Here is a 21,788-nt window from a genome sequence, read left to right as displayed (position 1 = left end):
CGCTCAGTGGTAACCTACCCATTAATGTACCCTGTGTTGGTTTCCTTTCCTTCCCTACCTCACCTCCCCACTCCCCTTTCTATGATTCTTAGAGTCACCTCCCAAATAAACCTTCACATTTACATTCTTGTCTCATGGTCTGCTTCTGAGGGAACTCAAACTAAAACAAAATGCTGATTGAATTAAATCCTCAGTTGCAGATGAGAGGTTCAGGGAGCATGCCAGATGCTGAAGGCACCAAGATGGATAGTGATGGGCCTTCTTATTCAGCCCTTACTCAGCACTGCCTCTGGCTACCAAGCATTGTGCTCCTATCATATACCAGCCCCTGGGAGTCTCCATTTACATGCATCTTGGCTAACCCTTTCCACCGTCCTGCCTGGTAGCTATCATTATGCTCAAACTGCAAGTGGGGAAATTCATGCTCAGAGGGTTTTCCAAAGTCACACAGTAATAGAAATGCCATCTTTGGACGGGGAGCAGTGCGTCACACCTGAAGTTTCAACACTTTGGGAGGCCAAAGCAGGCAGATTGCTCGAGCTTGGGAGTTTGAGACCAGCCTAGGCAACATGGCAAAATCCCATCCCTACAAAAAATACAAAAATTAGCTGGGTGTGGTGACGTGCCTGTAGTCCCAGCTATTCAGGAGGCAGGATTGCTTGAGCCCAGGAGTTCAAGGCTTCAGTGAGCTGTGATCAAACCACTGAACTCCAGCCTGGGTGACAGAGTGAGACTCTGTCTCAAGAAAAAAAAAGAAGTGCCATCCTCCTGCAACACACCACCTCCCTGTGAACCACAGACAATAATACAACAGGCTTTAGGACACGACTCTCTTGAAGTACTGAAAAGAGAGTTGAGAACACACAACAGTTATACATGAAAAATAACTAGTGACACAAGAGAGTAAGGGAAATGTGTGACAGGCAGTTCAGAGAAGAAGTCCTACGGGGTTCAGAAGAGAGAAAAGGGTCAACTGGGAATATTACAGAAATCTTCTCGCGGGCAGCTGGACTTAGGCTGAGCCATAGTGAATGGATTAGATTCAAATGGGAGACTCAGGGAGGGGAGAGAGTTGTGAGTGAGAAGGATGAATAGGCACCGTGCAGAAGCAGCACTGGGCATGTTTGCTGTGACTGTAAGCAGAAAGATGGCCTGAGAACAGGATAGAGGGGACCAGGCCATATTATAGAGGCCTGGGGACGCCAAGGGCTATGTTTGAATATGTGTCCCCTCCAAAACTCATATTGAAATGTAATCCAATGTGGCAGGATTGAGAGGTGGGGCCTGTGGGAGGTGATTACATCATGAGGGCTCCATCCTTATGAAGGAATTAATCCATTCATGGATTAAGGGGTTAATGGATTAATGGGTTATCACGAGAGCAGACTCCTGACTTTATAAGAAGAGAAAGACCTGAGCTAGCACATTCATCCCCTTGCCAAGGGATGCCCTGCACCACCTTGAGACTGCAGAGAGTCTTCATTAGCAAGAAGGCCCTTAACAGATGTAGTCCCCTGACCCTGAACTCCTGAGCTTCTATAACTGTAAGAAATAAATTCTTTTTCTTCATAAATTACTCAGTTTCAGTTATTCTGTTGTAAACATAAGAAAATTGATTAAGACACCAGGTAAAAAGTACGGAGTTCATCTGAATACATATATGGAGCAAATGCAGGCTGTGAAAGTAGAAAATTGACATAATCAAAATAAGATTTTATCAGATTCATCTGGCAGTACAGGGCAGGATTACTTGAAGTGAAGAGACTAGTTAGTAGACTCCTGACAGGCTGTGTCTATGGTAATAAAGATCTCACCCAGAATAATGACCAGGAAGGTGTAAACTACATTACAAAGCAGGAGTTGTCAAATCTGATGGGTCAGAGAGGAGAAAGAATAAAGAAAGCTCCTTTACTGTGCTTGGATAATGGGGAAAATGGAAACATTAACAAGAAACTAGAAAGTTGTACATAAGAAACTGACTAAAATAACTCTTAAGATACCATAATTTCTCTAAAAATTATACATTGGGAAGATTTTTTCTGAATGATATGGAATTATGGATATGTTCCCCCTTGGTGGACAAAAGTAACTCAAACCTTTGGGTGAGGCGCTATCTCTTCTCCTCTCTCCCCAGCCCTCTCCATGACCTTATAGAACCAAAGCCAATGGTTATTGAGTGTAGAAGATATCTGCTGTTTCTGCCTGCTCAACATCCCCTCCCCCTGCACCTGGAAACACCATTTGTATTTCTTGTAGAGATTGCATTCCATGCAGCACAGGTGCGGTTGGACCCATTCCACCTTGCCCCCATCAATGTCCTCCCACCCTTAGTCCAGCTACAAAAAAGGGCACATAGCCCGGACCTGGCCAGTTTGTTCACCCCATGCCATGTGCATAGCACAGTGATTCAGAAAAAGGAATGTGGCTGGAGCCAAGCCAATCACTATCCATGAAATTATTCTAGAGAAATAACAGGCAGCACTTCTTTCTGCTACAATTAAAGTCCATATTAGGACGTAGGAGTTCAAAATTAACACTGAAAGATTAAAGGATGAGATGCAGACTAGGAAAGGGCCTGGCTAAACCTGGAGAAGAGAAATTCTCTCAGGCCTGCCTCTCTGTAGACCAGTCTGTTCCACTGCAGGAAACCTAACTGCTGACAACCCCCAATTTGTCGTGGGTGTCAGGGAAATCTGAGAAAACAAGCGTATCCAACCACACTACGAACCCCTAGACCCAGCCACATCTGAAGTTAGCTGAGCTTCTGAACTTTCCAACTACGTCAACAAATTTTTTTCTTAAAGAAAATAAAATAAAACATTGATCACTTGCTACCAAAAAAGTTTAAGTAGCTAGCTTTACTAGCTTGTTATCAAAATGTGTTCTGCATGTGCCAACAGCTCAATCTTAAAAATCACATTACTGAAGTTCTTCCTTCCTTGACCACCCCAAGTGTGTTACTCCTCCCCTCTCTCTGCCTTCCATGCCTAGTTTCTTTGCAGTTACCTTGAATAACTTGTAAAATGTTGCTCTAGTTGCACACTCTCCTGTGTGAGGCCACTAACAAAGGAAGATCTCCAAAACAGCTTCCAGAAAAGGAAAGCAACAAATGGCCAAGCCCAGATGACAATCACAGTCCCAGCTAATATCTTTATTGCATCCTAGTAAATACCTGAGCAGAGAAGCCAGCCATGCCATGCCCCAACATCTGACCTACAGAAACTGTTAGATAATAAATATGGGTTATTTTAATCCATTAAGTTTCTGGTAATTTGTGACTTAGCAATAGAAAACTTATAGAGGACAGATGCAACAACTTATCCCTCACCTCAGAAGGGATATTTCCACATGCCCAAAACGAGTAGGCTCTTAGAAAATTGGAATGGAGACATATTGGCAGATTCCAATGAAGTTGGGGACCTGAACCTCTAAATTTGATTGAGCCTTCTTTGTCAAGAGAAGCAGCTCTTCCAAGTGTGTTTAAGGAAGTTAGTATACCTTGGTCTGAAGAACTTTCCTGGAATAGTGCAGAGGAAGGTATCAAAGCCTTAGGAAGATTGGACTTGGAGCTCCATCCTCAGACACAAAGACAAAAGCCTTTGAAGAGACTATTGAACCAGCTATTCCAATCACATCAGGTTAAATATCTGTTAAAATAAAATAAAATAAAATAAAAAACAGTGTGAGTGTGAGTGTGTGTGTGTGTGCGCACACGTGCATGCACATGCACACATTTCCTGGCGATTCTGCTCCTCTGGCTCAATCTATAGTGATAAAGTTGAGGTCATGGTCACTAATCCAAGTTTAAGGTGCATCCTCCTTATCCCAAGGCTTGATGTTCTCATAATGTACCTTCCTTAAAGTGTCATTTTCTACCTGCCTGGGAAAGGCAGAAGTCACACCTATCTTTCTCAATTGGGTTCAAGAATTTCAGGCCATAATAGGCAATTTTAATAAAATCACCATGAGTTATCATCTGTCTGTCCTTTATATATATAAAGAATGTTGGCCGGGCGCAGTGGCTCATGTCTGTAATCCCAGCACTTTGGGAGGCCAGGGTGGGTGGATCACGAAGTCAGGAGTTCAAGACCAGCCTGGCCAAGATGGTGAAACCCTGTCTCTACTAAAAATACAAAAATTAGCCGGGCATGGTGGCGGGCACCTGTAATCCCAGCTACTCGGGAGGTTGAGGCAGAGAATTGCTTGAACCCAGGAGGCGGAGGTTGCAGTGAGCCAAGATTGCACCACTGCACTCCAGCCTGGGAGACAGAGTGAGACTCTATCTCAAAAAAAAAAAAAAAAAAAAAAAAAAGTTGCAAGAAAATCTAAAATTTGTCTCCTTTAAAAACATTGCATAAAGCCAAGTGCAGTGGCATGCACCTGTAGTCCCAGCTACTTTGGAGGCTGAGGTGGGAGGATCTCATGAGCCCAGAAGTTCAAGGCCAGCCTGAGAAACATAGCAAGCCCTGTCTCAAAAAGATTATCATTATTATTATTACATATTTTCTCAAAGTATTGTCTTGATATTTCCCTTTATTTTGTGTCCTTTTGTTTAAGAATGCAAAATATCTAGGAAAAGATGGTTGCTATCATTTCGGCTTTTGAAAGAAACACAAACTAGCTATAGCAGTTAGGGTAAAATCAGAGAAGCAGAGCCACTAGAGTATTATGGGAATAAAAGATTTATTATAGGAATTAGATCTCACACAAATGTGAGAGCAGCTGAGAAAGTGAAAGTCAGAGAATTTAAGAAACAGTCATAAATGAATCCTCTGAAAGCACTGGCATGAGTAGGTAAGCTGGAGCTTGCAGGGAAATCTGAGACACCAAATATACCCAGCCACTTCAGTGAGACTGCAAAGCGGGAGCTCTCAGAGAGGTCTATGGGAAGATGTTCCCTTTGTGTAGCTACCACCCCTATGGGTTTGCAGCCAAGCACCCGGGTAAGGGGTAGAAGGGAGTGAGTCTGCTTTTGGTGAGTTGTGCTGGCAGTCAGGAAGCCAAGCTGGACAGTGTGGAGGAGAGGAAGAATAAGCGGGGACCCAGACATCTCTGTGTCTATCTATCTGACGATGACGACCTTCCAAGAATAATGGTCTTTGCTTCTTTTCCACCTTCCAAATCTTGTGCATCTTCCTCTATGGCCAACTCTAACCCAGAATTATGCATGAAATGTAATTCCCAGCTTAACCCACCTGCCATGGTGTAATCCAGCACAATGACTAAGCAAAAGATGAATTTGTTATTAAAGTCCTGGGGCTCCTCACAGAACTGAGGACAGGAATGAGACTGGATCTCAGAATAACTGGAAACATGAGTTCAGATACCAACAAGCTCTCAGGGTATCTTGCCTCTCTTGCTGCTCTCAAGTTACCTGCTTGTTTACCTGCCTCCCTTTAGACTGACCTGTTCCATGGCAGGAAACCTAACTGCTGACAACTCCTAAGCATGATTCCTTGCAGCTTCTTCAGACGTGTCAAGGGAAGAGAGACTCAGCTCTGTCTCTTCATGCCCAGTCCAGTAAATTCTGAGAAGGTACTCACTGGCCAGAGGACTGGGTCACATGGTATCACAGCTGCTCCTGCTACGCCATTGTGGATAGGGAAGGGGAGAACGGTTTTCAGAAGAAAGTAAATGTGGAGCAAAGCAGCTCCATCAGCGTTCACTGCAGGTGGTAAGGTAACATTATGTCTCACCTAAGTCCCAAAACTAGGTATAGTAAGATTGGCCTGGCTCCAAAGAGGGCTCCTTGACTTCCAGTGTTCCAAGGGGCTCCAATCACTCTGTTTGTCATTATGCCGTGGGCTTTCCCCCAATACTGCATATCAACAAACTTCCCATGCTATACTCTACCATGGCCTTTCTCATTTCACAGGTGACAGAGACACAAAATGACCACCAATCTACACACCTGGAAACAACTCTGCCTCCTGGCGCAGTGCTTTTTTCCTTATTACACACCGCCTTGCATCCTTGTTCATCCACTACAGTAAATATGATAAAAAGATACTTTTAATTTCTTTCTCATAGAAAAAGCATAACGTGTTCACTGTGGAATACATTTAGTTTAGCGTAATCAAAGCTAAAATTTGTATGTGTTATAGTCATGTAAATTGCTATTGACACTACTTCAGATTCAAGAACTTCTACCAGAAAGGTCAAAGCAAAATGGAACAACAGCTTGGAAGTTCATTACTGTCCTCACAGAATTTCATTATTGACAACTAACACATATTGAGCATGCTATTACAAGACACCGTACCAGGCAGAATGAATAGATGTAAGTGTGTAAGACATAGTCCCAGCCTTTTAAAATCTGGCTGAGTGGGCTGGGCGTGGTGGCTCATGCCTGTAATCCCAGCACTTTAGGAAGCTAATGTAGGTGGATTAATTGAGGTCAGACATTCAAGACCAGCCTGGCCAATATGGTGAAACCCCGTCTCTACTTAGAAATTACAAAAATTAGCTGGGTGTGGTGGCAGATGCCTATAATCCCCAGCTACTTGGGAGGCTGAGGTGGGAGGATTGCTTGAACCTGGGAGGTGGAGGTTGCAATGAGCTGACATCATACCACTGCACTCCAGCCTGGGTGATAGAGCAAGACTCCATCTCAAAAAAAAAAACCTGGTTGAGTGGATGGAACACAGACATAGACTACAGCCAACCATTTATGGTAGCCTATGAAAGAATGAATACCCTAAATGAATGATACAGAGTAGGAAGTAATCTCTGGGGACTGCAACAGTCAGAAAATGTATCATGGAGGAGGTGGGAATCAAAGCCTGGATTTTATTTATTCCTTCAATCATTCAATCATTTGCTCATTCATTCAACAGTTCTTCAGTTGGGCATCATGCTTAACGCATGTAAAAGTAAATGGGCAATGGTGTACGCCCGGGATAAGAGCCATAAGAGTTATGGGAGATAATACGATTCCAAGATAGTACAATTCAAACGTGCAGTGTACTCTACTCTTGCATCCACCCGTCACTTGTTGAGTGTCTCTTACCTGCTAAAAACTCTGCTAGATCCCTAAATGAAGTAAAAGTCTGGTCTGCAAAGACTCACAAAACATTTAAATCATGTCTTTGTAAGAAGAAATGCCCAAATAGTCCTTGTTGTGTAACAAGAGGACTTTGTATCACACAGTGTAGGCTCAAAGAAATGGTACAAGGGGAACACGATGTGTGCATACTCAGGATTCTTGCCGTCCAACTCTCAGAAAGAATATAACTGGATACATAATGGTTGTGCGCCAGGAGAAGGCCACAGGTCCCCTGCCACTTTGCATTCTTACAGAAGCATTAAGAGGGACAGGGATCACTCAAACAATTTGGGCAATCCAGCCTAGCTAGTATAAGAAAAAAACATCCTTTCTCAGATGTTAATTTGCATATCAGTCCTGGGTTCAGCTAGAGGCCTTGAAACTTATACCCCTCCCTGCTCAGCCACCTTGTTGCCCTGTTGAGGGAGAGCCACTGTGCTCATCCAGAAATAAAATAGTTTAAGTCTTCTCAGAAATGTAAGGTGAGATGGGAAGATAGACTCATCAATGGAAGTTGGATAAGTGAGGGGAAAGGGGTTAGGCACTTTTTTCTTTTAAGACAAGCTCTCTCTGTGTCACCCAGGCTGAAGTGCAGTGGTGCTATCATGGGTCACTGCAGCCTCAACTTCCTAGGCCCAAGCAATCCTCCCCCCTCAGCCTTCCAAGTAGCTGGGACTATAGGTGCGTGCCACCACACCCAGCTAATATATTTTTTTCATTTTTTGTAAAGATGGTGGGGGGGTCTCCCTGTGTTGCCCAGGTTTATTTCCAAAGACTTTTTTTGTTTCTAAGACAGGGTTTCACTCTTTTGCCTAGGCTGGAGTGCAGTGACGCAATGTAGCTCACTGCAGCCTTGAACTTCTGGGCTCAAGCAATCCTCCCACCTTAGCCTCCTGAGTAGTCAGGACCACAGGCATGCACCATCACCACTGCCTAATTTTTTTTTTCTTTTTTTTTAGAGACAGGGTCTCACTATGTTGCCCAAGCTGATGTCAATCTCCTAAGCTCAAGTGATCCTCCTGCCTTAGCCTCCTAAAGTGCTAGGATTATAGGCATGAGCTACCATGCCTATAATGGCTGGGCATTCTAAACAAGGGGCTGGCATAGGCAGAGGTGCAGAGCCAAGAAAATGGATGTCTAGTTCCCCACAGTAACTTAAGTGCTCAGTATAGTGCTGAGCAATAGTGGGTGCTCAGTAAATATTTTGTTGGATGGCTGAAAGACATTCAGGCTACCTGCATGCCTAGGGCTCTTCAAACTTGGTGCATAAAAGGAGTAGCATTGTATTAGGGAATATCCAGAGCAACCAAGACAAAAATGGCCACAGTTTTACCAGATTTATTGGTAAGTAAATTAAAACTCTAAACAATATGTTTGTTTTAATCTTATATGTTATATATGAGTGCATGAGTATACACATGCACATAAGTTGCAAAGTTCCAATAAATTCTTCAAATAAAATATAAGATTTGAGATAAATTTGTCCTGTGTGGTACCTCCCGGCAATACTCAGACCCCTGGGAAACAGGTATTCAATCTTCTGTGCCATTAGGTATATAAAAGTGGAAAAGCTTGAAAAGTAGTACTAGATTCCTACTGAGCAAAAGAAAAAGAAAAAGTGGTGGCTCACGCCTGTATCCCAACACTTTGGGAGGCCAAGGCAGGTGGATCAGCTGAGGTCAGGAGTTCGAGACCAGCTTGGCCAACATGGTGAAAACCTGTCTCTACTAAAAATACCACGTGCAGGGTGAAGGGAAATAGCCACGCCTGATGTAATTGTCAAAGAATTGTTTTGCATGAACACTGTGGAATAATTTTTAAAAACGATTAGTGATCATATGATTCAGTCAAAAGTCCAGCTGAAAACACATGGTAAATTAAATCGAGTGATTTGAAGAGAGTTTAATAGGTTATTCACAAAGGTGTGGGCGAGGAGTATGGAAACCATTTGGGATGGTGCAGTAACGGGACAAAAAGGAGGAAGTAATGACTTCTAATGGGAGGTAGACAGGCTGTGTGAATGAGCCATCTGAAAAGAGTTGCGACCTTCTGTGCAGGAATGAGCCCCCAGAGGGGAGCTGAAACAATGAATGCTCAACGTCCCTCTCCTCCCTTGTCTGATCTCTGGTTACTGCCCGCTCTTGGCCAAACCTGATGGAAGCCAGAGGACAGGGAAGCCTGTTGTAGTTCAAACAGATGAGCCTCCCAGGGCACGGAGCACAGCAGAGAAGGAGCATGGTGGTGGGTATCTGTAATCCCATCTACTTGGGAGGCTAAGATAGAAGAATTGCTTGAACCCAGAGGTGGAGGTTGTAGTGAGCTGAGATTGCGCCACTGTACTCCAGCTTGGCAACAGAGTGAGACTCTGTCTCAAAAAAAAAAAAAAAAAAACAGTGATTAAAATAGCAACCAAAATATAAGTTGTAAGATTTCTTAACTTTTCTTGAAAGAAGAGCTGCCAGTTAAGGCTAAAGAAATCTGTTTATTTAAATCAGCAATAAACTAGATTATGTGGTCTCTAAATAAATATGATCTTTCATATTATATATGTAAGATGTATTTATAAAAACAATATAAATATTATAAACAGAAATATGAGTTAATATCAATAAGCTTTCACAACAAGAAAATGTCTAGTGTCATAAATCATCTTTGGGGAAAAACAAAACCCTGCTAGGTATGAGAGTTTGTAACTGTATATTCATATGCACATGCACACACATATAATCTCCCACACTTAAAATAATCTAATTAAGAAACTACAATCTCCTCTTAAAGTTGAAATTCTTTCAGGCCATGAGTAAAGACAACAATGGTATGGCTAATGCAATATACAGTAACATACAATACAATACAATACAATACAATACAATACAACACAATACAATACAATATAATACAATACAACACAATACAATACAATACTGGCTCACTACTAGAAATATTAAGAATTACCTATAACTCGAAAGAAAACTGGGCTACCAGGCTTCATTTTGTGTTATATTTTTTGGCATAAAAGTGTACTAGTCTTCGGTTTCAAACTTTGTTTTCGCTCTGCCTCCCTCTTTCAGAAAATACACAAGGCTCGGCTCTGGGTTCCCTGAGCAAAACCAGACTGGTCAGCTTCATGTTGCTGTAACTTTCAGATCTGGATATTGTCACCCATTTGCTCTTTCCAAAGACAGGGCACCTATTTCAGGACACCTGTCCTGTTGTTTTACTTTTTTTTTTTCTTTTTTTTTTTTTAATGCTGGTGACGGTGTAGCTGAAAATTCAAATGGAAAAGAATTTCAACGGATCAGCATCTTCTTTTCCACTGATTTTTTTCTAAACCGACTCTTGAGAATGTTTCTGTGCCAGATTATTAGTCTGTGGCACGGCCTATCTTATCCCTGCAAGCCCTTTCATAATCAGTGTCGATGGCCACAGAGTTCATTCGACCCATGGTGATGAGAATCAAACGTGAAGGTGATTGAAATAATTGGGTCAAATCTGCAGCAGGCCATTTCGGTGGCCACAGGAGAATGAGGGCATATTCAAAAATCATAATGAATCACATTCTCTGCAGGTAAAATAGGAATGATGATGACGTGGTATCAGCCAATTTCAGATGGACACTAGCAAGAAAAATGTAAATGATTAATATTTATATAGGTGCAGAATAAAAATAAACAATACTGTATCATATGAATGTAGGTAGATTTATGTCCCAAACATCTAATTTCCAGCTCATTCCCTTTCACTTAAAAAAAAAAAAAGGAAAAAAATGTTATGCAGTAATGGAAGCATCGGGGAATTGGAATATTTTGTGCTACGGTGTGTTTTAAATATTTTCTCTTTCATTATGTCAGGTTGGAATTCTTCCATTTGTCACACCAAATCCATCGTCTCAGACCCCTTCTCTGCTGTGCTCCGTGCCCTGGGAGGCTCATCTGTTTGGACTACAACGGGCTTCCCTGTCCTCTGGCTTCCATCAGGTTTGGCCAAGAGCGGGCAGTAACCAGAGATCAGACAAGGGAGGAGAGGGACGTTGAGCATTCATTGTTTCAGCTCCCCTCTGGGGGCTCATTTCTGCACAGAAGGTCGCAACTCTTTTCAGATGGCTCATTCACACAGCCTGTCTACCTCCCATTAGAAGTCATTACTTCCTCCTTTTTGTCCCGTTACTGCACCATCCCAAATGGTTTCCATACTCCTCGCCCACACCTTTGTGAATAACCTGTTAAACTCTCTTCAAATCACTCGATTTAATTTACCATGTGTTTTCAGCTGGACTCTTGACTGAATCATATGATCACTAATCATTTTTAAAAATTATTCCACAGTGTTCATGCAAAACAATTCTTTGACAATCATCAGGTGTGGTTTGTTCCCTTCACCCTGCACATGGTTTCCACTTTGACCATGGCCTGAGTCACTTGTCATAAGTGACTCTATTTTGATATTTATAATCACAAACATCACTACATATCAGGCCCCTTCTTGGGGAGATAACGTTAGAAGGAGAGTGGTTGGGTGGGCTACACATGAAAAATCTACTCTAGTATCTCTATTTCCAAAATCTTTACATTTCTCCCTCTATGTTATGCCAAGGAAATTTTAGCACTTCATCTTCTCTTTCACATGTAGGCTTATGGAAGCAGACGGTAGAACTGTGGATATTAAAAGCTAGAAAAGACAGGTGGGTGGGGAGGAGGGAGAGAGGTTAGTTAATGAATACAAAATTACAGCTAGAGAGGAGGAATGAGTTCTGGTGTTCTGCAGACATTAGGGTGAAAATGGTTAACTACGATTTATTGTATATTTTCAAAAAGCTAGAAGAAAGAATTTTGAATGTTCATAGCACAAAGAAATGATAAATGCTTGGGGTGATGAATATGCTGATTACACTGATTTGATCATTACACATTTTATACATGTATCAAAATATCACATAAATATAGACAATTATTGTACATCAAATAAACATAAAAGGAAAGATTTTTAAGTACTTTGACCTTATTTAGTGTTGACCAACACATTGTAGGTTTCAGTCATCTAGGATCATTCCAGCTGCTCCAGGTAGCAAGGTTTGCTGAAGTAAGGGAAGAGAGTGCAAGAGGTTCTTACACCAGCAATTAAATATTTCAGCCTGAAAGTGATACATGTGACTTCACCTCATAACCTATTGGCCAGGACCACATGGCCCCAGTTGCAAGGAGGACAGCAAAGTGTAATCTTTCAAGTTCCTAGAAGGAGAAAAAAAAAAAAACTAGGTATGTGTGAGCATCACAACCAGGTAACTTAGAGCTGTCTGCAGAACACCAGAACTCATTCCTCCTCTCTAGCTGTAATTTTGTATTCATTGACTAACCTCTCCCCCTCCTCCCTTTCCACCTGTCTTTTAGAGGTGATGAAAAGTTACAATATTCATACAGTTTTCAACTTGGAGGATTGTAGTCACTGTATTTTGAGTTTTTAGTTGTTTCTCCCTCCCAATTTCTCACATCTTAAATGTAACTATACTAATATTTTAGGTTTCAGGTAAGAGTATGTCTGAATTGATACCAACTCCCAATAAGACATGAGTCTTAGCCTTTTGCTCATGCTCAGTTTACAAAATAGTTTATTGGTACCTTCTGGACCTGTTAGGGCTGTGTCTCATAATTGCCATTTCCATTTTACAATGGAATACTACTGGGCATGCCCAGTTTTATGGTTCAGTGATTAGATGAGAGTTTGTGGTGGCTGTTTTAGGTTGCCCAGTCACTAGACAACCGAGTACTTTGTTCTGGGACTTGCCAGAGTCTCCAAACAGCATCTCTGCTGCCATGCACAGTTCCAATGCCATTGAATCCACTAGGTCATAAGACTCAAGTGGCATGTCAGCCTTCAACCCAGCCTGGACGTGCTGCAGGTCTTATTCTTGTTCCAGGACTTCCTTAAGACTGGAAGCTTATGGGTTATTTCCTCAGTTGGTTAGTGCAGCATGCCCAAATGTGGTATATGCTGTCACCAAAATCCAGAGGCTTATCAAATACAATGCCTTTTTCTTTGTGGTGGAGGGTGCAAAGTCCTGCCATTTGTGATTTCCTAACATGCTACAAACCACTGGACCCTTTTGAAATGTCACCAAAGTGGTGGCAGGGCCCTAAACTTTCAGAGGGTTTAATCTCCTACCCTTTGCATATATATTTTCTACTTCCTTCTCACTAGGTCCAACAAACAACATGATCATCAATGTAAAGAACTTGTGTGATGTTCCACAGAATACAATAAAGATATCCCCTTGTCTCTGCTATATAAATGCAAACTGCTTCTGATTTTGATTACTGGTCAGGATGGGAAAGAATGCATTTTCCAGGACAACAGTTGTATGTCAGGTGCCTGGGGGTATAATTTGTTTCAGTAAATATCCTGTATCCAAAACCATAGCTGCAACTAATGTCACCACCTGATTAGGTTTGAAATAATCCACTGTCATTTTCAAGGCCTGTCAGGCTTTTGTTCCAGCTAAACAGAAAAGTTTTATGCAGATACAGTAGGAATTACTACCCCTGCTTCTCTCAAGGTCTTTATGGCAGCAGTAATTTCTACAATCCCCCCAGCAGGATCGCTTATTGTTTACTAGCTTGGTGAATTGTTTGGGAAGAGCTCCAGAGGCCCTAGATGGTCCTTCCTTTCATAGTAGCCTTCACGCAACAGGACAGGGAACCAGAATGGTATCCTGCTAGTTACCAAGTATATGTGTATGTATATGCATATACATGTATGCATATATGTGTGTGTATGTATTCCCACCATGTATCCTGGGCCTGGGATAATATACACTGGATGGGCCTGCAATCCCAGTAGGTCCACTGTTACATGAATTGGAGCCACAAATTCATCTAACACCTGATATCTGTAAGCCCTACTTTGGCAGATGATTGTAATGTTTTTGGTCTCTGGCAAAAGTGTAAAATCAGAGCCAGTCTGTGATGGTTCCCAGTATGTTTTAAATTCCCTGCTGCCAGTCCGCAGACCCCTGGATAAATAGCTCCAGGTCACCCTGTGGAAGACTTGGGAGGAAATCCACTGGATATACTATGTCTAAACTACGGAGTTCTTCTTCAGAGGCACCTGGCCTCCACCTCTGTTGAGGGGCTTCATCCATCCACTGACTGAGTTCTGAGAATATGGTAGGGAGCCATGAATCCTAACATGGTGTCTAGTTTGTTTCTGCCCAGTAGTCCTAGAGGTCTAGGTCAACTCAGTGGACCTCAAGCTGCTCCTTGATTTCATTTCAAAACACTCCTATGACCATTCCTTCTCCATGACGCATTGTACTAACTGCACATAAATTTGTCTTTGTCTGTTAACATCTCCCACCTACCCCCTACCTCTCTGGAATCCCATTTTCTCATTGTAATCAGGACATGCCATTTTTGCAGCATTTCCATTGTCTTCTCTGGAAGTCAGAGGACAGTTACCAAGGGAGGCCCCTTCCCCAGTGCTTGGTGAATAGATGTTCTCCAAACCTCCTGCTAGGTAGTAGCAGAGCTGGTTGCTAAAAACAGGGCTTTGAAGAGGCAAATTTAAAAACTGCCACTGCCACCAGTTTCTGAATGATGAACCCTGGCATTCCACTGGAAGACCACAACTGTGCTAGATACCTCATTCTGCCTTCCAGCATACCAAGAGAGTGCATTACTAGGGGAACCTAGTCACTATTCAGACCCTTAGTGGCAAGGGAGTTAGGGAAATGTAGTTTCTAGCTGGATGGCCAGGTGCCTAACTGAAACTCTTTTACTATGACAGAAAGGAAGAACAGATTCAGGGGATAATTTCCACTTCCCCACATTCAACTCTCCTTCTCTACCAGTTCCTTCCCATCAGCATTTAAACATGTTCACAGATTGTTGTTATTGTCTTCCACTTCAGGAGGAAAAGTAAAACCCATTTCCATATCCCTCCTCACTATTTCTCTCCCTTTATTCTATGTAGTTAAATATTATAAAAGAATTGTCAGCTAGGCATGGTGGCTCACGCCTGTAAACCCAGCACTTCAGGAGGCCGAAGTGGGTGGAACTCTTGACTTGACGTCAAGAGTTCAAGGCCAGCGTGGTCAACATGGTGAAACCCTGCCTGTACTAAAAAAATTAAAAACTTACCCAGGTGTGGTGGTACATGCCTGTAGTCCCAGGTACTTGGGAAGCTGAGGCAGGAGAATGCTTGAACTCAGGAGGCAGAGGTTGCAATGAGCTGAGATCATGTTCTGCACTCCAACCAGGGCAACAGAGCAAGACTCTGTCTCAAAAAAAAAATGTCTTCAAATGCTTATCAGTGTATGCAGAAAAGTCTAAATTTAGCATAGGAAAAGGGGCTCTGGATATTAATACACAATATACAAAACTGAGACCTGTGGAATGATTGAAAATTGAAGACTTATTTCTTTTAACATCACCAGTGTGGTAGGCAGACCATTCTCCCCCAAAAGATGTCCATATTCCAATTCCACAAACTGTGCATACGTTACCTCACAGAGCAGAAAGGGATTTTGTAGACATGGTTAAAATTAAGAACCTTGAGATGAAGACATTGGCCAGGCACAGTGGCTCACATCTGTAATCCCAGCACTTTGGGAGGCTGAGTCAGGAGGACTGCTTGAGCCCAGGAGTTTGAGACCAGCCTGAGTAACATAGCAAGACCCATTTGTACAATCAGTCAACCAATAACAAAGAAGAATTGGGGAAAATATCTTGGATTATCTGAGTGCGCTCAATCTAATCACATGGGTCCTTAAGAGTATAAGATGAAGAACAAGGGATATTACATGAAAGGGACTCAACTCACTGTTGCTGGCTTTGAAGCTGGAGGAAGGGGACTGACCATGAACCAAAGAGTGTGGACATTCTCTAGAAGCTATGAATGAACCTCAGGTGATAGCCAGGAAAGAAACCAGGGCCTCAGTCCTACAACTGCAGGGAACTGAATTCTGCCACTGACTTGAATGAGCAAGGAAATAGATTCTCCCCTACAACCTCCAGGAAGGAATGCAGCCTGCTGACCCCTTGGTTTTAGCCCTTTGAGATCCATGTTAGACTTCTGACCTCCAGCGCTGTAAGATACTAAATATGCATTACTTAAGCCACTAAGTTTGTGTTCATTTGTTCTGCTGGCAATGGAAAACAGATGTATCTTGTATATCAGATAAGATACTTTTCCCCTTAAATCTTCCTCCCTGGAGACATTGATCACAAACCTGGGATTTCTGAGACTAGAGACCATTTTAAAAGCTTGGTTCTAGGGCAATTGCCGGATGCTTATATCCTGACCTAGATATGGTTCTACGGAAAGGATGAAGCAAGAAGGGAAAAAACAAAGACCTTGCTCTTCTGTTTTCCTCTCATTTCCCAAACAAGAAAATTGGAAAATGCAAATCATAGAATTTATACTATTGGAGAAAAATATCTAGTTCTACCTCTACATCGTAAAGATACCTCATAAGTAGAGGCACCATTTATGGCCCAAGCCTGATGGACTCTATTCAGAGATAACGTATGCACAGAACATTCCTTTTACAGTGTGGGAGGAGTTACACAGGCATGCAAACACACACATCCTACCCATAGAAAACCATCTAGAACAGGTGCTCATGAGTTTACACAAGGACACTCAACAGCCTTAAATACACGAGCAAAGTAAAGGTAAATTCAAGCTCCATAGAGACCTCTCCTCATGTTCAAAGAAGAAAACTCCTCCACACTAGGACAAAATTCCCCATGAATTATCTTTACCTCGCGTAAGTCAAAGCCTTCTTTCTATGGGAATCACCGCAGGCTAGCATCTAATGGACAAATACAATGCATAATAATTTTGATTTAAATCCTAAAAGAATTTATCTCAGTATAAAAATATTTTTCCTTTCTCACATTTTTAATAATACACAGAATCTTCTTCCTAACCAAAAAGACCTTTTCTCCCAAATCCACGGAATTATCTAGTTTTAAATCTGTTAATTTAAGTTTTTCTCATTCCTTTTAACCTGAAACTTGATATTCTAGAAGTATCACTTAAATTGGTCTGAAAATAAAACATCAATGGAGATAAGAAAGAGGAAAAAAAGAAACTCTCCAACCAGATAGAGCTACTGGAAAGCTTACTTAGTGAGCAATAATTTATAGAAAAGGTAATTTATTATTTACTATTTAAGTTGTTTGCAACCATTCACAGTATCTTCTTCACTCAGTGATAAAGCACCACATATACTTCTAAGGCCTATTGGGTGCTCAAACTGCTTTATCACCTTTCTTGTGAGGAAATTAGAGAACTCAACAGTGACTAATCCAGTAATTCTAGTAACACATCTTTAAAGATGAGGGCAAATGTTCTATTCATTTAAATATTTATTTCAGTAGTTTAAACAAAGAACCTTTATTTAAAAAACAACAATATAAAAGTTAATATACTGGGGGAATAAATGTGAATCAAGAATGTAAAACTTAAATCTGTAAAGCAGAGGAAGCCATGAGAAACAATTGTTGGGCAAGCCCTGAAAATGTGGGGAATAGTATCTGGAATAAATTAAGAAGCAAGGCCAAGCACAAAGGCTAGCCCACGTCAGAAGCACAGGTAGGACTGCAACTCTCAAATAGTGTGCTGAAGAGTGACAGGGTGCTGGAGTGAACTCATCGAAGCACCTTGGGATGTTTTCTGTGTTAAAGAAACACAGAAACATCTGTCAGATCTTATGTGAATGTCTGTAATTAGGTGTTTGGACCTAATTACTTAATAAGTGAAACTATTAGATATTTCTTTGGCTAAGGGACACCATGAAAAAAACTAGCGAGATTCTAAGGGCACCGTGAAACAAGAAAGTTTGGAAACTTCTGCCTTAGGGACATGCTAGGATTCAAAGGACATTGCCTGCTCAGAGTAAAATTAGAGTAGCAAATGAAAAGTGGAAAGGACAGTGCCTCTAACTTCTGCATACCTAATTATACACAGTGGGGCCTTTTCATAGCTCAATGCTGGCTCTAAAGGACTCTTGTGCTCTCTCATTCTAAATTCACAGCAGGAGCCCCTTAAAAATCACTGAATCTTGCTTTCAAACCAGTGAATTTCATTCTTCCTTAATAACAAAAACAAAGCAGTAATTTTCCAGTGTTGATCTTGGGACCAAACAGAGTTCCTCAAATATTTAGAGAAATCCTACTAAGATTTAAGTATCACTTTCTTCATGAAGAAATGAATGAACTTTATGGAAAGATTCACTCTGCAACTTCATAATAGCCCAAAATTTAAAAATTTACTCTAAATCTGGGATTGGTAAACTTTTTCTATAAAAGTTCCAGAGTAAATATTTTAAAATGTTCTTTTACAACTCTTTAAAAATGTAAAAACCAACTGAAAGCAGACACTTGAGCAGATATTTGTACACCCATGTTCATAGCAGCATTATTCACAATAGGCAAAGGGTGGAAACCTCCTAGTGTCATATCAATGGATGAATGGCTAAACAAAATGTGGCATATACACATAAAGGAATATCATTCAATCTTACAAAGGAATGAAATTCTGATGTATGATACAACGTGGACGAAATTTGAAAACATCAAGCTAAGTGAAATAAGCCAGATACAAAAGGGCAAATATTATAGTATTCCATATATGAGTTACCAAGAATAGTCAAATTCATAAAGACGGAAAGCAGAACAATGGTTACCAGGGCCAGAGGCAAGGGCTAATGGGGAGTTGTTTCATGAGTACACATTTTCTCTTTGGGGTGATGAAAAAGTTCTGGGGATGATAGGGGTGATAGCTGCACAATGTAAATGCAGTTAATGCCACTGAAATACAGTGGTAGGTAAAGTTGAAGCTTAGAAGTGGACAGAAATAGCTTCAAGGTTCAGATTTGAAAGTTTAATTTTACCACTTGTGTTACTTTTATTTTCTTCTCCACTCATTTGGAGCATAGTAGACAATTTCCCCTCTCATGCGTTGGAAAGGAGAAAAAAGGAAACATTGGAACATTAAGCTTATTCTAAAGACTCAGATCTCTCCCCTGCATGCTTGCAACCTTTAAATGTAAAACTCACTTAACTCATGGATTAGTTAGCACAATCTCAGACTCTGGAGCTGACCTATCCCTAAAATAAGAAAAACTTAATGGACTGTATGTAGGCTACAGGCAAAAAAAAAAAAAAAAAAAAAAGTCACTATAAGCAAGAAACTTCTTTCAGATTAGATAAACAGTACAAAAATGTACAGACAAAAGACAATTGTTTCAGTTATCTATTCACTGGAAGAGATGTGTAACAAACAACCCTAAACTCAGTGAAGTAAAATGACAATCATTACCCTCATGAATTCTTCAGGTCAGGACTTAGGACAAGGCAGAGCAGGCATGGTGTGTCTCTGGCCAGGATTAGGGCCTCAGCTGGGATGACCCAAATGACTGAGCGACGAGAATGGCTAGGAGCTGGAATCAGCTTCTCAGCTCACATGACTGGCACCTAGGCTGGTGAAGGGGTGGCCTGCCCCTCCACACCTGTGGGTGTTTCTCGTTAGGTGGAACGAGAGACTTGAGAGAAGAAATAAGACACAGAGACAAAGTATAGAGAAAGAAAAGCGGGGCCCAGGGGACCGGCGCTCAGCTTACAGAGGACCCACGCCGGCACCGGCCTCTGAGTTCCCTTAGTATTTATAGATAATTATCTTTACCATCTTAAAGATAAGGGAGTGGCAGGACAATAGGATCGTTTTTAGGGAGGAAATTAGCAGTAAGACATAAGAACAAGGATCTGTGATATGAATAAGTTTAAAGGAAAATCCTGTGCCTTGAGATAAACCTTTTAGCAACATTGTTTCATCCTATCACATGGGGATAAACCTTGGACAATACCTAGCTTTTCTAGGAACAAAGTCACACCCTGCACGCCCAAAATCCATTAAACCTTGAGTTACCACAGCACATGTCTCTTGCAAGGACAAGGTTGGGGGTAGGGTCACAGATTAACAGCATCTCAAATACAGAACAAAATGGAGTCTCTTATGTCTACTTCTTTCTATATAGACACAGTAACAGGCTGATCTCTTTCTTTTCCCCACAGGCTGGAGTGACTCAAAGCCTGGGCTCAGCTGTGACTGTTGACCAGTGTTACCTTCAAGGGGTCGCTGTATTGGGCTTTCTCACAACATGCTAGCCTCAGGCAGTGGAACTTCTCACAGGAAGGCTGAGAGTTCCAAAAGGTAAATGTTCCAGCCGACAATGTGGCACTGCATGGTCTTTTATGACCTAGCCTCAGAAGTCACATATGGTGACTATGACGACTTTCACCAACTTAGATTGGTTAAAATCAATCACAAGCCCACATACATGTAAGAGAGGGAACACAGACACTATCTTGTTATCAGATGAGTATCAAAGAAGTTGCAGTCAGGTTTTAAAACTACCATGGACATATTTATAGAGAAATGGAGATACATGGCAAAGGGTTAACAGTGTCCAACCCCCAGGATCCCTCAAAGTGCATTTAACTTATTATCTTAATTCAAATTAATCCAAACTTATCCTTCAAGAATAGCAAATTCCACCTATTTTCATGTGATGCAGTAACAAACTTCAATTAACCTCTATAACTTGCATCGAAGTTGACTAATATCTTGTTTTTGACCCTAGCACCATCTGCCAATTTTAATCATTTCTTATTTTTCAAACACCGTCAAGCTCAGATCCACCCTCAGGCTTAGGCTAAGTCATATCCAGAAAGAAGGCAGAGAATGCCTATAGCAAGCAAAGCAATTAGATTAGCCTTATTAACAGCATTATGGCTGCTGACACCAGTGGTCATTCCCTATCCTTACTAGACTTTAGGATCTTACAGGTCAAGAGAAAAAATGAAACAAATGGTGGGTAAATAAAGCTATCAACTTTTTATTCTCCAAAGTAAAAACATTTGAAGAACAACTACTATCTATTATCATATTAAAAAATAGGATAGACAATTTCAAAATAAAGCATGGTCCTTAAGAGTGAATAAATTTAACTAAATGAAAAATTCATATATCTTATCTGAAATGCTTTGGACCAGCAGTGTTTTGGATTTCAGATTTTTTCAGATTGGGGAATATTTGCATTATACATACCAGTTGAGCATCTCAAATCTGAAAATCCAAAATCTGAAGTTCTTCAAGGAGCATTTCCTTTGAGCATCATGTAAGCACTCAAAAATTTTCGGATTTTGGAGCATTCTGAATTTCAGATTTTCAGATTTGACATACTTAATCTGTAATTTTGGTTTTAATTTCTCTGCTGATCTGAAGAAATTTCAGCATAGAAGAATTCCAGTTCGCAAACTGGTATGTGAAATCATTTGTGCATCTGTCTCGTCTCTTCCCTCTTTTGCTTTTTTCTAATGGTTTTAGACTTTTGCTTTAGGAATTCAAAATCTAAACAAGACAAATAAGTAAATGAGTATAATACCATATGAATGCTGTAAGAACACATGGGGAAACAAAAATAAAGGAAGGTCTCACAAACTAGGTAAAAAAAAAAGTTTGCCCATGAGAAAGAATGGGGAAAATTATAGGCAGCAAAAACAATTGTAGCTGAAAGCACAATCTATGCATACAACATATCCAAGATAGCCTCTACTATGTACCAAAAAATAAAGAGTAGTTATACTTGTTGTAGAGTAAGGTTAACTTTCTCTTCATTATTCTTCTCTTTTATGAACTTTAACAATAGAGCAAGCATTAATTTAATGATCAGGAAATGTTT

At 41.0% G+C, this 21,788-nt stretch overlaps 1 long non-coding RNA gene across 2 annotated transcripts in view; it reads right to left on the bottom strand.

Annotated features, from left to right (window-relative positions):
• The window catches only part of LOC126955380 (uncharacterized), a 51,301-nt gene extending 31,777 nt beyond the window's left edge, over positions 1-19,524 (bottom strand). Inside the window, exons 1-2 of one of the 2 annotated variants that reach the window (XR_007725916.1) lie at positions 19,367-19,524; positions 3,499-3,647 (exon numbers count right to left, since the gene is read on the bottom strand). This is a non-coding gene — a long non-coding RNA (uncharacterized LOC126955380). The remainder of the gene's footprint in view (positions 1-3,498; positions 3,648-19,366) is intronic. The other variant, XR_007725917.1, reaches the window with a different exon arrangement.
• Between the last annotated feature and the right edge of the window lie 2,264 nt (positions 19,525-21,788).

The sequence above is a fragment of the Macaca thibetana genome, chromosome 5 (assembly GCF_024542745.1).
Source record: "Macaca thibetana thibetana isolate TM-01 chromosome 5, ASM2454274v1, whole genome shotgun sequence".
NCBI lineage: Eukaryota > Metazoa > Chordata > Mammalia > Primates > Cercopithecidae > Macaca > Macaca thibetana.
The sequence above is the reverse complement of the archived record's forward strand: the minus strand, read 5'-3'. Positions and strand labels throughout refer to the sequence as shown.